This window comes from Salmo salar, chromosome ssa20, assembly GCF_905237065.1.
Source record: "Salmo salar chromosome ssa20, Ssal_v3.1, whole genome shotgun sequence".
Classification (NCBI taxonomy): Eukaryota; Metazoa; Chordata; class Actinopteri; order Salmoniformes; family Salmonidae; genus Salmo; species Salmo salar.
In genome coordinates this window covers 30,176,781-30,194,210 of record NC_059461.1, presented here as the reverse complement: position 1 = coordinate 30,194,210, position 17,430 = coordinate 30,176,781, and the positions used below count along the sequence as shown (strand labels likewise).

The 17,430-nt window shown below is 43.7% G+C and overlaps 1 protein-coding gene across 1 annotated transcript in view; it reads left to right on the top strand.

The window, feature by feature from the left end:
* The first annotated feature begins 4,723 nt into the window (after window positions 1-4,723).
* Window positions 4,724-17,430, top strand: part of LOC106580395 (glutamic acid-rich protein) — an 89,634-nt gene continuing 76,927 nt past the window's right edge. Inside the window, exons 1-2 of the mRNA XM_014161405.2 lie at window positions 4,724-5,451; window positions 11,104-11,667. The gene's annotated coding sequence lies outside the window, so the exon portion shown is untranslated. The remainder of the gene's footprint in view (window positions 5,452-11,103; window positions 11,668-17,430) is intronic.

The window sequence follows — 17,430 nt, the reverse complement described above, 5'->3', positions numbered from 1 at the left end:
TTGAGTCTGCCGATAAGAATGCGGTGATGGACAGAGTCGAAAGCCTTGGCCAGGTCGATGAAAACGGCTGCACAGTACTGTCTTTTATCTATGGCGGTTATGATTGCTCGTTGTAAGTTCCGCCTCCAGCCAGTTAGTTGAGGTATTTGACATATTATTGTATATTATAATATGTCTATTTCTACCGTTGTAGAACCACTATCTACAGTTATTCATTGATGTCAGAGTGGTGTCAGCTGTGTGTGTGTGTGTGTGTGTGTGTGGCTCCTTCCTGTCAATAAAACCCCCTTACCTGGACATTCTGACCCCTCATTGTTCTGGTCGGACATTCTGTAGTGGTTACGTAGTGGTTACTACCAGCTTAATACCAGCACCTCAGTGTTCCCCTATTTTTAATGGTCCTTCTACAAACCTAGCCATATTTTTCATACATAATGGCTTTCCATCACTGTATAAGACGAGATAGGTGTGTGTGTGTGTTTATTTAGTCCGTTTCTTAGAAGGACAGTAAAAACAGAGTACAAAGACATATTTTAGTCCATCAGACAGACACACACACACACACACACACACACACACACACACACACACACACACACACACACACACACACACACACACACACACACACACACACACTCATCTCTCTGTCTGGGACTAAAGCAGCCACTTCCCTGGCCTAATGAGACAGATAATGTCTGAGAGGTAAATACCAACCAAAACAACAACGACAACTACTGTGTCTCAGTAGTCTCAGTCTGGACTCCCTGCTGTGTCCGTCAAATAGAGGATATAATTCACCCATCCCCCTCGGTGTTTACTGCTTTAACATTATTATCATCATGTTTATATTTTCTCTGTATGAACCTGTCATGAACCTGTCATGCGCTGCGGCCATTAGTGTGGTTGTCATGCCAGACTGTTAGTGTGTGTATTTGTGTGTGATATTGAGACGTGTGTGTTTGTGTGGGCATGTGTGTGCATGTGTGTGTGTGTGTGTGTGTGTGTGTGTGTGTGTGTGTTTGTGACTCTGACTGAAACACAAGCACATGGTACAACAATAATAACTCCCTCTGACAGCCTGTCATCAGAGTGAGGGAGACAACTGTGACACTACACCCGTCACACACTCAAACATTACAATAACCATACCGTGGCATCCTGTTCAGGATTGATTATTGTAACTACATGGTTTACCCACTTCAGATAACACACCATCCAAGCAACGGTTAGCAGTGGTGGGCCTACTGTAGCCTAGTATGTATACACAAACTTACACTTACACACACTGTAATCATAACTACAGATATTCATCCGAACTCCAGATATAACTGTCAATTATAATTAGACTGAGTAATATCTGAATTTGAAGTTCAGCGAACCTTCACACCCCAAACGACCCCATAGCTTCCTTATATTCTACAGCTGTGAATGTGGCGAGGTAGGTGATTTCTGTGTGTGTGGGAGTTTACTTCTAGTTTTGATATGTGAACACAAGTTAATAAATCACCTTTAGAGAATGGGGAGGTGGAAGAAAGAGGAAATTAATTGAATCACCTCAACGTTCCCCTGACTAGTAGCAGCTAGAAAGAGAGAGAGAGATGAGTGGATGGGTGTCGACTCAGTTCTCTACTACAGGTTTGTTCTCTGTATGACCCTTCACGTACCTGGCCCAACCCTGATTGTGAGTAAACAAACCTCTCTGACAGTTACACATCATAAACCACATCCAGCTTATTTCCCAGATGAAGAACATTTATTTGACCTTTATTTAACTAGGCAAATCAATTAAGAACAAATTCTTATTTACAATGACAGCCTAGGAACAGTGGGTTAATTGCCTTGTTCAGGAGCAGAACAACAGATTTTTACCTTGTTAGCTCAGGGATTTGATCTAGCAACCTTTCAGTTTCTGGCCCAACACTCTAACCACTAGGCTACCTGTTGCCCCAGAGCAGCAGGTGGACTAAATCCCCCTGGACACCTGAGTTGTATCTTCTAAAGATGTTGAGGTTTTTGACCACAGGTGTTATGTTTCTGCTATTCTTTGAAGTAGAGAGTCTACTGCTATGAGTGGTGGTGTGAAAAACATGGTAAATCTGCAGGTGCTATGTTCTTGGCCGAATGCTCTGACCACATTACACACACACACACACACCCTTTTGCCACCGCTGTACAGTCAAGGTAGACTGTGGCGTCCCGGCACAAGTTGTTCTCTCAGCATGCAGCAGGATGTGGTTTCAGAACATCCTCTCAGAACAACACTTACTTCCTGTCACTTTGATAAATAAACATGTTGCTTCGCACTCCAGCCCCAGAACACACACACACACACACACACACACACACACACACACACACACACACACATGTACTGACACAGCCCTTGAAACACTGCCAATAAGAGATACAATCAGCTCTAATGGTTTCTAGTATGCCATTGTATCTTTGTATTTATTGTACACAAATCTGAAATGGTTGCATTAGGTGGCCAGCTCATTAAAGTCTTCTAATGTCGAGATGAATTAATGTCCTATAAGCCACATGAAGCAATAGCTCAATCCCATGAAATATGAAATGGGCTTGGTAAAATCAGATGGTGCATTGATCCTTACTCTCTCCCCCTTCCTCTCTTTCTCTCTCTCTCCCTCTCTCTCTCTCTCTCTCTCTCTCTCTCTCTCTGCAACCACAGAGGAACGTTTGCTGTTTCCACATAAAAGCTGAAGCGTTTGGTAAAGTGGTTTAGAATAAGATTCACTTTCATCTCCTACAGATCTGGCCTGAGGATACAGACATTTACTTCCATGTTATACTCTAGAGAATGGAGAGACAGGGGAGGGAGATGCACACACGCACACACACACACACACACACACATGCAGTCCTTGGATCTGTGGAGTTATTTGTGGAGTCCATAGAGTGTGTGTGTGTGTGCGAATGTGAAGTGATTTATCCTCAGAGTGTCAGTTTGAGTAGTGAGTGAGGAAGCAGAATTTCAGCGCCTCTCACTAGTCAGTCTGACATTGACAAGTACTGTAGATACATCTTAAACATTTTTTTTTAACCTTTATTTAACTAGGCAAGTCAATTAAGAACAAATTCTCATTTACAATGACAGACTAGGAACAGTGGGTTAACTGCCTTGTTCAGGGGCAGAACAACAGATTTTTACCTTGTCAGCTCGGTGATTCGATCAAGCAACCTTTCGGTTACTGGTCCAACGCTCTAACCACTAGGCTACCTGCCACCCAAACAGACATCTATAGTCCAACTGGTTCACAATAATCAATAAAACACACATTCAAGCTATGTAAAAGTATATCATGCTCAGGAAATACAATGGTAACACTTGAAACAAACATGACTATGCACCACTTAGATGTAAATACGTAAATGAATGAAAAAGCCCCAATTCTCTCTGTCTCTACCTACCCAATAGTAATTCAGTATTTACAGTTTAAGCTGGAAACGGCTCCCCTTGGATATGCCGGTATCTGGTATCCATGGTAACACATCCAAAAGCTACTCTCTGTGTGTGTGTGTGTGTGTGTGTGTGTATTTGTGTGTGTTGGTGTTCTGGTGTGTGTATGTAAGAATCATACAATGTGCATTGATTGGTTGTCTGGGGAGCAGCTGTTGACCTCTTATTCTCAGAGGCCTGTCTGTATCCTTACACACACACACACACACCAGTGCTATAATACTGGCCCCACACCCATAACCAGAGAAATTAGCTGATGCTGGACCATAAACAGTTCTGCTTTAGCATTGTTATGACAACGCTGCCAAGAAAACATTTATAGAGGGAGTGAATGCACAAACACAAACACAAACAGTCAGTCTGTCAGACTAGGGTGAGATTTACAAATTTAGTTTGAGATATAGTGACACTGAGTGAGGGAGGAAAAGGTCATTTGTCATTTGCATGTTAGTTAATGTTAGAGGATGTTTTCCATAGGTCAGAGCCAACTTGCAGGATGTGTTTTACATTTAATAACTGTACACAGAGAGCATCCCACTTTACAGCATCTCACTATGTCAAGATGTTAGAACATAAGAGTGAGTAACTGTCTCTATAGCTTATAACTACCACAAAAGAGAAACAGCAATAATCCTTTCAACTAATGCAGCATAAATGTATGTTTATGGAAATATCAGCACTGGTTGCAATGCTATCATAGCAGCAAAAACACACACCAATATGCAAACGCGTTGTCCAGTTGTTCTGCAGTGGATGCAGCTAACCTTTTTGTCTGCGTCATTATTCAGCTCTACGTTTTCTCTGTCAATATATTGTCCTCCTAGAAGCACAGGATGCACATACTGTTGTTTATGCATTAAACATAACACAGACACACAATGCAGTGTTTATGCATGATCAAATAAATCCAGTTTGATGTTGCCCCAATTCTGAAAGAGGAGGATGCCTTCAGAATAACAATATGGCTGGCTCATTAAAATAACTGTGTAGCCTATACAGCGTGTGACACCAATTGACATAACATGTATAAACTTCCGACATGGTAGGACATCACATACATTAGATAGTGAATGTTGGTTTGTGAATAAAGGAAATCCCCTGGAACTGACCAGTGATATCCTGTCCTGTTATGAAACTGGTTAAAACCAACTGTGCGGGATATGTCCTGTGTTTCTGTAGTAGCCTAGGCTAGTCTACCACCCGCTACCAGGTGGAGGCGACACTGCGCTCTTCTCCTCTATCGGAGCGCGAGCTGCATCTATAGTCCTGTCTCTCTGAGATCATTATCAGTCACGGCAACGGGTCGCAACACACACGGATCTAGAGCGAGCGAACAGAACACCCCCTAATTTCGACCCACCGCCAACCGGGGAGGGGAAACGATCGAAAACACCAGTCTTCTGCTCAACAACACGTCTACCATTTTTACGCATGTAACCACGATCTCTCCAGTGACGTTACCGTTGGATGTGGGGTTGGAGGCTACTCGGATACAATCTGCTAGTTTATTTTCACTGCAGTAAAACGGTTTGCTCCGATCCTCCCCCCGAGTCACGGATTTGAGAGGGAAGCAGCACTATGCTGCTGGCCGACTGACCAGCCACTGATACGGCGAGGGGATCTCTGCAGTGGACCTGTGAATGTGCGTAGTTTACCCGCATGCAAAGTTTAGCCTATTAGCATCACGCGCTGTATTTCACAGAAAAAGTAAATCTTCTATTTTTGTGAACATGTTCATTTGATTATTAGATCGGCTATAATTATTTTTGGGGGGCTGTTTTCAGCGCACTGTTGTGTTGACGCCATTTTCCTCGGGTTTGTCTATAAAAATATTCTTGCACCATTTGACAGCTATCCAGGACGCTGTCAGTGCATACGGCAGGTTCTGTACATGTGACTACATGGATTTTAAATGATCTTGATAACATATTTACACGATAGACTCGAGTGTTCGAAAACATTGGACATGGGTAAGTAGGCTAGCCTAGTTCACTATCATTTCTTACCACCTTGAATTCTTGGAGTCTAAATGTGAATTGAACATGATTATATGTAGGCCTATTTATTTGCGGTTGACTGTAGTTTAAAAAAGTGGACACATCCAAATAAACTTTTAATGTGTAGCTTGTATTGACTGTCAAATGTTTCAAACATGTAACTAAACTACATGGTACAATGTTTCTCTGTAGCCTAGTAGGTGGATGTTCTCCCATATATGATTCTACACTTCCAGAAAAGCATGGGATGAATCTCTGTCTAGCCATAGCTGTTACCACGATTAGGTACAGCAGCCTACTAGTACTTACACTGTGAACATAGCCTACAAGCACATTTTAGCAAATATGTTTCCTTCATTGCCGACTGGATTGTTTTAGCAGCGGCATGTCACAGCTTGGTTTGTCAACAGCACCAAGGAGAGGGGCATGGATTGGTGACTGGTTGTAACTATGGTACTACTGTGTGTGTGTGTGTGTGTGTGTGTGTGTGTGTGTGTGTGTGTGTGTGTGTGTGTTGTGGAGCATGTGGAAGGCATAGGTATAACCCTCTGACCACTGGTCTAGGCCAGGTCTTGAACCAGTAACCCTTTGCCAAGTGCATTGTGTCCTGTGCCATTAAGAGGAGTCCAGACCTCTGAGATGTTCTAGGAGTTGTAGTGGAAGACTATTCATGGTCCCAGTGTGGGTGGTGGTGTGAAGGGTTATACACACATCCTAAAGGCAACTATCCCTAGGTTGAATACTTATTGACTCAAGACATTTCAGCTTTTCAGTTTATATTAATTTGTAACATTTTCGAAAGACATGATTCCACTTTGACATTGTGGGGTATGGTGTGTAGGCCAGCGACAAAATCTAAGTTTGATCAATTTAAAATTCAGGCTGTAACACAACAAAATGTGGAAAATCGAGGGGTGTGAATACTTTCCGAAGGCGCTGTATCTGATATGTGTGGTGTGGGGCTTCTTGTTGTCATGGCAACTGGAACCATACTGGATGGTGGACTACAGTAGGTACTAACAGAGGCTCTCACCATTTGGATTCAGTTTGGATTCCTGGAGCAAATTCAAATCCCATGATGTAGACAGGCTAACTGCTAGGGCCAGTGTTGGAATCATAGGGGAACCTAGACCAGGGACAGGGAACCCTTTAAGAGTTCATGGGTTCTCTCTCAAATGTGAAAATTGTTAAGGTTGGTCCAGCTGTGATGGTAATTTTGGTTTGAGACCTGAGCCAAGAGCAGACCCATCGACTGTACCTGCCAGTGCATAGGTATTAAGGACACTTATTGTAAAGTGAGACCCAATCGGCTACACTGGCTTTCTCTGCTTGTTTCTTCTCCATCTGAAGTGATGTGAAACAGAGGAGAGGAGCGTGGCCAGATCTCCCCTGTTCCCTGTGTTCCCTCCTCTGGGTAACACTGGACCCCAGCCAAGACTGGAGCGAGAGAGGATAGAGAGAGAGGGAGGGAGGGAGGCAGCAAGATGGGGAAGGGGGGGGGGGGGTAGAGAGAGGGGGAAGAGAAAGAGCTGGTCAGAGGGGCAAGGGAGAGAGGGGGAAGAGAGGAAAGAGATCCAAGGACAAATCTAACTGTTGGCGGACTCTGAGCTGCGTATCAGTACAGGAACACCTTCTGGCAGAGAGGGGGGAGGCAGACAGAAGGAAGAGAGAAGGAGAGGGGGGTGAGGTAGAGATGAGGAGGAGAGGGGGGTGAGGTAGAGGGAAGGGAGAGAGGGGGTGTGGTAGAGGGTTAGGTGTTTTCGCTTACAGCCATTTTGAGTCTCCTGCTGCATTTGAAGTGGTTTAACATTCATCTACTGTCCTACCAGCCATGCTCATCCAGCAGACTAGTGCAGAACCTCAATGTGAATGTTGAGGACCTGTCTGACCTTTGGTTCTGTGATCAGGAATAGCAGAGTAAGCTATGTCGCACGCAAGCTTGCAAACACACACACACAGACCTGTGTTATCTTACTCTCACATGATGTCTAAGAATGTTTTAACCAGCTCAGTCTCTCTTTGTGTGTTATGGGGACAGATCACACCGAATCTTAAAACATGGTTCAACTAGTTAACAGAATCAAGGTTTTTAGCCAGGATACAGTCTCATAGCAGCAGCCAACTGTTAGGGAGCCACTGGTTTATACAGATCAGTCTCTACAGGCAGTTCCATCCTTTTATCCTCATCCACCTATCTCTGTTAAAGAGACGGTCAGGAGTAGGGCGAGAGAGGGAGAGTAGCTGGCATCAGATGTATGAGTCTCTGCAACACTCCTACACCAAAAGACACCACATCTTCTACAAGAGCAATCATACTCTGTGTGTGTGTGTGTGTGTGTGTGTGTGTGTGTGTGTGTGTGTGTGTGTGTGTGTGTGTGTGTGTGTGTGTGTGTGTGTGTGTGTGTGTGTGTGCGCGCGCGGGAGCTATTTCTGAGTCCGCCTAAGGCTGCTGGGTTTGCAGCCTTAAAAGGTTGTGTTTCGGCTGGGCCTCTCTCTCTTTCTCCCTCTATCTTATACCCATATGCACAAGGAAGAGGATCATAGCTTTCATCAAAGTGCTCTTCAAGTACATGTTGGGAGTAGTAGTTGGTGAAAATGAAAGATTTTAAGTCAAAATTCTGTCCTATTACTGCCAAAGACTGTCCATTTTCTGAAACTGTATAGTCCAGCGCAGAATGTATTTCAGTTATAGTGACACCAAAAAAAACACACACACACACACACACACACACACACACACACACACACACACACAGTGAAGGAAAGGCCTTATGCTGGTTAGAGGGAAACTGTGGGTAGAGCTGGCAGCGTTAGGAACATAATAAAGCTATTTATGCAGCCAGTCTGGCCTCTCACAATCACCCTGCTGTCTTCACGGCTTACAGAGAGGTGTGTGTCTGTGTGCGTGTGAGAGTCTGAGGCTCAGAGCGAGAGAGGCTCAGTAAGGGTCATCCTAACATAAACACAGCCTCATTTCCAGTAACAGAAGCATAGACATTAAAGCATAGACCAGTACATAGTGACAGCGCTGACGTCATCCACGTATTCCTATGGAAACCTCCCGATGGCGCATGAAGCTGTAAGTATTTGAATTTGAAGCGCACCATATTGCTCAATGTGGTTGAATGGCTGTAACTAGCAAAGGATCATGGTCGATGTAGTCATTTTCATCCTGCCTGAGAGAGTCAACCGGAGCCTCCTGGTAGCCTGCCGGCCCGTGATTGGTCTGTCAGCACGTGGTCCTGTGTGAGGACAAATGTAGCAGTCAGAAAGGATCACTAACACTATTTAATGAAATATCTCCATTTGTAACAAACTTTAAAATAATTCACTGTGGGGATTGAACTTGATAACAATAAACACATTTTTGAGCCCAAACAACTGTCTAATCTTTTGTTCTGGCAATCGTAATTGACAGGGCAGACCAGGGCTTTTGGCATCGCTAGGTTGCTACTCAGTAGCCGCCCAGCAGACCTTGTGACTTCACGCTCCAGACCGGACACTGAGAGCCTGAACAGAAGTAAATAAGAGCAGGGTTGGTAAAACTATACTCTATTCCATAGGTCTTATTAGTTGTGTATTAATGAACGTCAAGTGTAAAAAAACAATACTTTTCCCTAAGTCTATTCAAAGCTACATGGACATGCAGCTGGAGCTGGAGATGTGGAATCATCTAGCTCTTTGATATGGTTTGGCCTCAGTTGTAAATGTCTTGTAAAGGATACCATTTAGTGTAGACATAGAGCAGTGTAGAGACTGCTGTTGTGTCCTCCTCAGAGGATCTGGTTGGTCACTGGATTTGTTGCTATGTGGTTGGACTTGGCAGCTGTCCTTGTTTTCCTCTCATTGTTCCAAGGGAGAGTCCTGGTCCCTGAACACAGACACATTTGGGGTGGCTTTAACACATGCCTTAGGGCCCAGTCACTGTGTACACACACACACACACACACACACGGGGGGTTTAAAAGATGCCATTGGGCCGAGTCACAGTCCTGGCATTAGGAAGACCCAACAGAGAGGACCAAACAGGGACATACTGCCAGAGCTGTGTGTGTGTGTGTGTGTGTGTGTGTGTGTGTGTGTGTGTGTGTGTGTACAGTCCTACTCTGATAGTCTGTTGAAACTCTATAGTGTATTATGCTGGTTATCCAAACCCACTGTGAGCAGAGCATTTAAGACCGCCAAGGCCTGTTGGCTAACATGACTACAGGGGATCAGCTTTACAGGACGGGAGGCTGATCCAGGGGCTGACACACATACAGGAGCCTGAAGCACACGCTAACCCAAACCCTAAGTACACAAACTCTCAGTATGAAATGTCCAGATGACAAGTGTAGCTGAGGTTTATTTCAATAAATTCAAATCGTGGATTACAGTTTCTCCTGACCCATAGATTACTTGTAAGGTCAAATAAAGAGTTAATGTACACAGAACATATCCTTTGAAACAATACAATGTTGTGTTAAACGTGGCTCATGTCGGTGTGAGGGATGGGACTCGGGAGCTGGAGTGTGAAGTGTACTGTTTGTTTTGGTCGCGGTTTTTCTGTGTATTTGTTCATGGGAGAAAAGTGAGTTTGGACATGTGCCTATGTAAGAGTGTGTGTGTGTGTGTTTAGGCTTTGTACATACACATCTCTCAGTTGGATTAGACATGTCTACTGAGAGATGGATGTAATACTGGTGGTAGTCTGACTGGCTCACTGAGTGACAGGGCTTGATGTGTGTTTGTGCTGAGTCTGAGACAAACACACCCTCTTCCCTAGAGAGCAGAAATGGCATTATAGGTGGATAACTCTGATCCTCGAGTGCCGCAGTGTCTCTATGCATGTGTGAGTGTGTGAAACAGGTCAGATGCAGTTTTTTTCGAGATCAGCTCGTAAACCACATCTGGAAAAATAATGTACCTTCCCTCTCCCTCTCCCTCTCCCTCTCAGTCTACAATTCCCTCCCTCTGCTGAAGGAGAAAAGAAAAAAGAGCCGTCAGCTTTTTCATCTCAATCTGCAGTTTTTGTTCTCGTGTCCTCAGGCTAGCTTCACCCTCCCTTTAGAGAGCTGGAGAGGAATGTCTTCATTTTACATTGAGAGAGCGAATGAGAGAGAAAGAGAGGGTGGGGAGAAGGAGAGAAAAAAATGGTGTGTGTGTGTGTGTGTGTGAAATGTTGTTTACACAGTGTAAAATGCAAATGAGTGTGTATGGCATGCCTGCACAGCTCTCTGCCTGCTCCTGCACCAGTCTTAAACTCTGAGAGACTAAAGCGTAATTCAGAGTCCACAGACGCAGAGCCGTGATAGTCCGGCGGCCCATTGTGACATAGCTATAAGGCTCTGAGACCACTGTCCACGAGGGATACACAGCCGACCGCTCACCTCCCCAAACTTCCACACCAACGCAGATCTGCGTGCGCGTCCTGTATTCATTTGAATGTGTTGACATTTGGAGAAGTTGCTTGAGCTGCACTGAGAATTCCAAAAGTATTTAAAAAAAAAAGCCAACAGTTAAATTTTCTAGAACACTGCTGTGCGGACGTGTACACGTTTTGGACACTGACAAATCCTTACTCTCACTACAAATTGTATGTTTCAAAGTTTTGATAGTAATTTCTCTCCTCTCCTCTCTCTGTAGTTTGGCCTTGTTGGATTACATGTGTTCCTGTGGGAGAACCAATCCAGAAGGAGTAGCTAACGTTCCTAAGGCAACCCACTCTGACGGACAGCCACTCTCTGCAAACCTATTGGCTAGCTGCCGCTGCTCTCTGGATCCTGACTGGTTCTGGCGGGAGCGTGGATGGAGTCGAGGGATCTGGTTAGCTCAGCCCGACCTAAGGAGGCGGAATTAGGAGGTGGAAGGGCTGAGCCTGAAGAGCAAGAACAGGAAAGGGCGGGTCTGGGGCCTGCGTCGCGGGGTGATGAGGTCATTGGTGATGTGATGGGTGAGCGCTGGGGGTCCCAGGGGGAAGGGGAGGGGCTAGAGGAACAGGAGTTCTCCATTAAAGAAGCCAGCTTCCAGGAGGGGAGTCTGAAGCTGAAGATCCAGACCACCAAACGCACCAAGAAACCCCCCAAGAGTCTGGAGAACTACATCTGTCCCCCGGAGATCCGGATGACCATCAGACCCCCCCCAGGGGAGGGCCGAGGGGGCCGGCTAGGGGGCCGTGCAGCGCAGGAGAAGGGACCCCCTAGGAAGAGGGTAAGGATGCCTTTTAGATACGTTACTGGTATGAATACACTGTTGCTAATGTAGCTTTAAATGATGCTGAAGCATTTTGAAATGTTAGTCAGCCGTTTAGAGCTGATTGTTTGGTTGTGTTGCCCAAAGAGATGATCAGCAGGGATGTAACAATTCACGGGTACACGTCAAATGTTTTTAAGATGTTCAAATGTTTAAGATGCAAGTGCATCGGTCCGAGGGAATCCGAACCAATCCAAATGAAGCGTGCATTGGTAAGGAAACAGACTCAAACGTTACTCATCGCAAGTTCACTGATGTTTTTTAATCTTATTTTTTTCTGAAAATACCTCATCTGTTGTGACTGAGTTGATGCATCCTCTCCTTCAGGATATCAAACGTTTATACATGTAACTGCGTATAACATTGATCTACAAATCAGATAATAACTGTGCGCACCGTGCGGGAGACGCAGCTGCTTGCGCCAACGAGAGGTAGGCCTACCCTATCCCTGTTCTAATATACGTAGGCTACATCTGCGCAGCAACTTCAGCATTCAGATGTTTGTAAAATAGCTTTGGCAATATTAAATCACTCCCACTCCATCCACTTACTGAGTTGTTAGGTAGTCAGAACACAAGTAGACCTCTTGACCTTTTCCACATTTTGTTACATTACAGCCTTATTTTAAAATGGATGAAATAAAACATTTTCCTCAGCAATCTACACACAATACCCCATAATGACAAAGCAAAAAAAAATAATTGATTTTGCAAATTCATAAAAAATATAAAACAATAAATTATTTACATAAGTATTCAGACCCTTTGCTATGAGATTTGAAATTGAGCTCAAGTGCATCCTGTTTCCATTGATCATCCTTGAGATGTTTCTACAACTTGATTGGAGTGGCAAATTCAATTGATTGGACATGATTTGGAAAGGCACACACCTTTCTATATAAGGTCCCACAGTTGACAGTGCATGTCAAAGCAAAAACCAAGCCATGAGGTCAAAGGAAATGTCCGTAGAGCTCCAAGACAGGATTGTGTCGAGGGGAAGGGTACCAGAACATTTCTGCAGTATTGAAGGTCCCCAAGAACACCAAGACTCTTCCTAGAGCTGGCCGCGTGGCCAAACTGAGCAATTGGGGGAGAAGGGCCTTGGTCAAGAAGGTGACCAAGAACCCGATGGTCACTCTGACAGAGCTCTAGAGTTCCTCTGTGGAGATGGAATAATCTTCCAGAAAGACAACCGTCTCTGCAGCACTCCACCAATCAGGCCTTTATGGTAGAGTGGCCAAACGAAAGCGACTCCTCAGTAAAAGGCACATGACAGCCCACTTGGAGTTTGCCAAAAGGCACCTACAGACTCAAACCATGAGAAGCAAGATGCTGTGGGGATGTTTTTCAGTGGCAGGGACTGGGAGACTAGTCAAGATTGAGGCAAAGATGAACAGAGCAAAGTCCAGAGAGGTCCTTGATGAAAACCTGCTCAAGAGCGCATAGGACCTCAGACTGGGGTGAAGGTTCACCTTCCAGCAGGACAATGACCCTGACGGACAAATCTCTGAATGTCCTTGAGTGGCCCAGCCAGAGCCCGGACTTGAACCCGGTCGAACATCTCTGGAGAGACCTGAAAATAGCAGTGCAGCGACGCTCCCCATCCAACCTGACAGAGCTTGAGAGGATCTGCAGAGATGAATGGGAGAAACTTCCCAAATACAGGAGTGCCAAGCTTGTAGCGTCATACCCAAGAAGACTCGAGGCTGTAATCGCTGCCAAAGGTGCTTCAACAAAGTACTGAATAAAGGATCTGAATACTTATGTAAATGTGATATTTCCGTTTATTTATTTTGTATAAATTTGCCAACATTTCTAAAAACCTGTTTTTGCTTTGTCGTTATGGGGTATTGTGTGTAGATTGATGAGGGAGAATTTATTTATTTTTAATCAATTTTAGAATAAGGCTGTAACGTAACAAAACGTGGAAAAAGTCAAAGGGTCTGAATACTTTCCGAAGGCACTGTATATATATATATAATCTTCCAAATATACTGTTGTTGGACGATGACTCTTCACTTCACTGACTCTCACAGTTCCCCAGAAACCGCTGCAAAAAGAATGTTGGTGACCAGATGGAAACCTCCACATAAGCTCACCATAACTCAATGTCTACAACACCTCCTTGATATCCTTTCACTAGAGCTCTCCAAAGCTCATGTGAACAGTGCCAAGGAAACAACATTAGATACATTTAATAGAGTAGTCAAAAAGTTCAAAAGCTTATTATGAGTTATTATAATGCAATTATGTTTGAATTCATGAATTGTATTTTGAATATCTGTATCGAATATTGATGTATGCAGGCTGATTCAATCCGTGTGCTTTGTTCCAACAAACAATTTTACAAACACAAGATGAGTTATCCATGATGTTTTGTTTTGTGCATAGATATATCCACAACATGAGCCAAAGGAGGGAGGGAGGAAGGGGGGAATAGGAATGGGTCGCACCTACTAAGGGGGGGGGAGATGAGATGGGACAAATAATGCTTATTTAATTTTTTTTCATTTCTTTACATATGTACTTTTTGAACATTATTGCCTGTCTGATCTGAACCCTTCACAAAAAAAAAAATAATAATAAAAAGTTGGTCACCAAAAAATTTAAATCATAGACTTTATTAATATAGGGATGACCAATGTCATTTTCATGGGTCATTGTTACCAAAAGCACTGTCAAAAATGGTGTTTTACCTGTGGAGCTGTGTAGGCTACCGGAGTGGACACAACTTACATCTAACTGCTGATTGGGGCTTTTCGATTGCCAGGTTCACCGGACAAAATATTTTTGGTAATTCTGCTTTAAACAGTCAGTGCATTCGGTCATTTTTACATGAACAGGTTAAATGTGTAATTTCATAAAAAGGACAGCAATCATTTTTGCGAGCCACACTGATTGGAACAGTGAGACAGGTGAAATCCAAAGCTGTTATATTAATTGGCTATGTATGTCATAGCTAGTTTCTAAATATAAATATTGAAATATTACTAGCTCAAAATATGCTAATTTGCTATACAATGTTCCCTCTAAGCTGCATGACTGCCACACAGAAGAAATATCAGCAATATGACCTTCACTTACATTTTTAGCGCTTTCCCTGTTAGTTACGTTTCCCTTTACTGTGGGAAATGTGCTTGAATCACTGCAATATTAGCCACTTTCAATGCAACATACCGAAACAAAACGAGCAATGCAAAACTAAGTATGCAATAGATTTTGTTGTAGGCAGAACGCTTTGAGGTAGGATTCTATTACATTGACAGGCACGACTCAGGCCCATATTCTACACAGACCGGTGCGCCATAACCAATCAGAGCTGCAGTAGGCCTATATGCAAATAGACCATTGCCATATATGAGGTCTGTGCCATTCACTTTGAACTGGACTGTTTTTACAGCATGTGCGGTCGTGAGTAGATGCACTTGTTTTAAGATCAAAGCGAGAGCAACATGTAGACGTGTACATTTGTTCATATCCTTTGCTAGTTAGAGTTATTAGCCCAGTTATAGATCATTTGTTGTCAGCAATGGGGGAGTGATTGCTTACTACATTTCTAGACATCTTTTTGAGACAGGCTTGAATAAGCTAAGTAGTCAATAGGTAGAGGGTAATGTAATTTGTCTGATTATCTCTAATAATGGTATGGTAATCATGATGCGTTTTATTTTGTGAAGTAGTTTCTTGCATCAAACAACACAACAACCTTTTCAGTCACCTCCTTGTCTGAAGGACAAGTGGATGAACAGGTTAATGCCAAGCCCTGCATGTTTTTTCAAAGGGCTCATGGAATGTAGGCCTACATTGAACACCACACATTGGCTGCTACTGTAGGCTGAATGATAGAACAGCTATTTCCATGTTAAAATATTATGGGATGCATTTTCTCCATTGTTTTTGATGGTAGGCCACTGTTAGGTCTACATTTTGATCAAATAGCCGCAGTAGCCTACTTGACTACTGTTAAAACTAACTTAAAGCAGGTAAAACCTGTGTTCACAGTAAACGCGCGCCGGAAGGTACACAGAATTTTCACAACGTTGAAGTTTGTGCTCAGCAGACCTGAAATTTTACTCAGTTATGAAAAACATATCGTATGGAATTGAACCGGTTCGTTCCACTAATCGAATCGTTTGGAACTAAAAGTATCATTCCTGCATCGTATCGGAGCCCATGTATCTAGATGCTTATCAAATTGTGCTTGTAAGGAGAGATCCCACCCCTATTGATCAGATCAGATTCTGATAGTTAAGCATATGTTGCTGAATACTTGTACTGTAAATGTCCTTTAAATGTTTGAGGGTTTTCTTGTGTGATGAATTTGGCTCTCGTCTGCTGTTGCCTATAGCAACTGAGAAGGTAAGTTTATGTTGATGGATATGTTCTGATTGTATAGCTATTTTATTTTTTATTTAACCTTTTATTTAACTAGGCAAGTCAGTTAAGAAAAAATTCTTATTTACAATGACGGCCTCCTGTGGGGACAGGGGCTGGGATTCAAAATATAGGACAAAACACACATCACGACAAGAGAGACAACACAACACTACATAAAGAGAGACCTAAGGCAGCAACACACGACAACACAGCATGGTAGCAACACAACAAGACAACAACATGGTAGCAGTACAAAACATGGTACAAACATTATTGGGCACAGACAACAGCACGAAGGGCAAGCAGGTAGAGACAACAATACATCATGCAAAGCAGCCACAACTGTCAGTAAGAGTGTCCATGATTGAGTCTTATTGTGGGTGTATATAGATAGATATATTCTGGGTTGATTGTCCATGTCTTAACAAATTTCCATAGACCGAAAGTTTGAGGAGTGAGTAATTGATAGAAAGACCAGTATTGCTGTTTAAATGAGATACCATCACCCCACCCCCCCTACAACACCACTTAATGGGTTTTCTGACAGTGTGTGTATAAATACATTTTTGTGTGTGTGTGGCAGTCTCTTCTAGAGTCATTAACCTGTGTTGACTTGCTGTGTGCTCAGCTCTTCTCATACACTATGCAGCTTGGTGTGTGTGTGTGTGTGTGTGTGTGTGTGTGTGTGTGTGTGTGTGTGTGTGTGTGTGTGTGTGTGTGTGTGTGTTTGTTCCCTTCATACACCCAGCACCTCACTGACTCTCTCTTTTCCCTGGAGAGCAGCCATCTTGTACCCAAGCATGTCATTATGTGCGCAATATTGAGTGTGTGTACTAGTACAGAAGTGAATGGATCTTAGGTAATCGGTATATCTCTCCCTCTCTCTCTCAGCTCTCTCTCAGTAGCTCCTTTGCTTACTTGGTTACAATACATAGGGTCGAAGTTTATATGTAATTGAAACCGATCATTCAGGGGCACACTCACAAACAGGCTGCTCCTCAACACAGGGGCCCCACAAGGGTGCGTACTCAGCCCTCTCCTGTACTCCCTGTTTACCCATGACTACGTGGCCACACACGCCTCCAACTCAATCATAAAGTTTGCAGACGACACAACCATAGTAGGCCTGATTACCAACGATGACGAGACAGCCTACAAGGAGGAGGAGAGGGCCCTGGTAGAGTGGTGCCAGGAAAATAACCTCTCCCTCAACGTCAACAAAACAAAGGAGCTGATCGTGGACTTCAGGAAAAAGCAGAGGGTGCACGCCCGTATCCACATTGACGCGACCGCAGTGTAAAGCTTCAAGTTCCTCGCCGTACACATCACTGACGATCTGAAATGG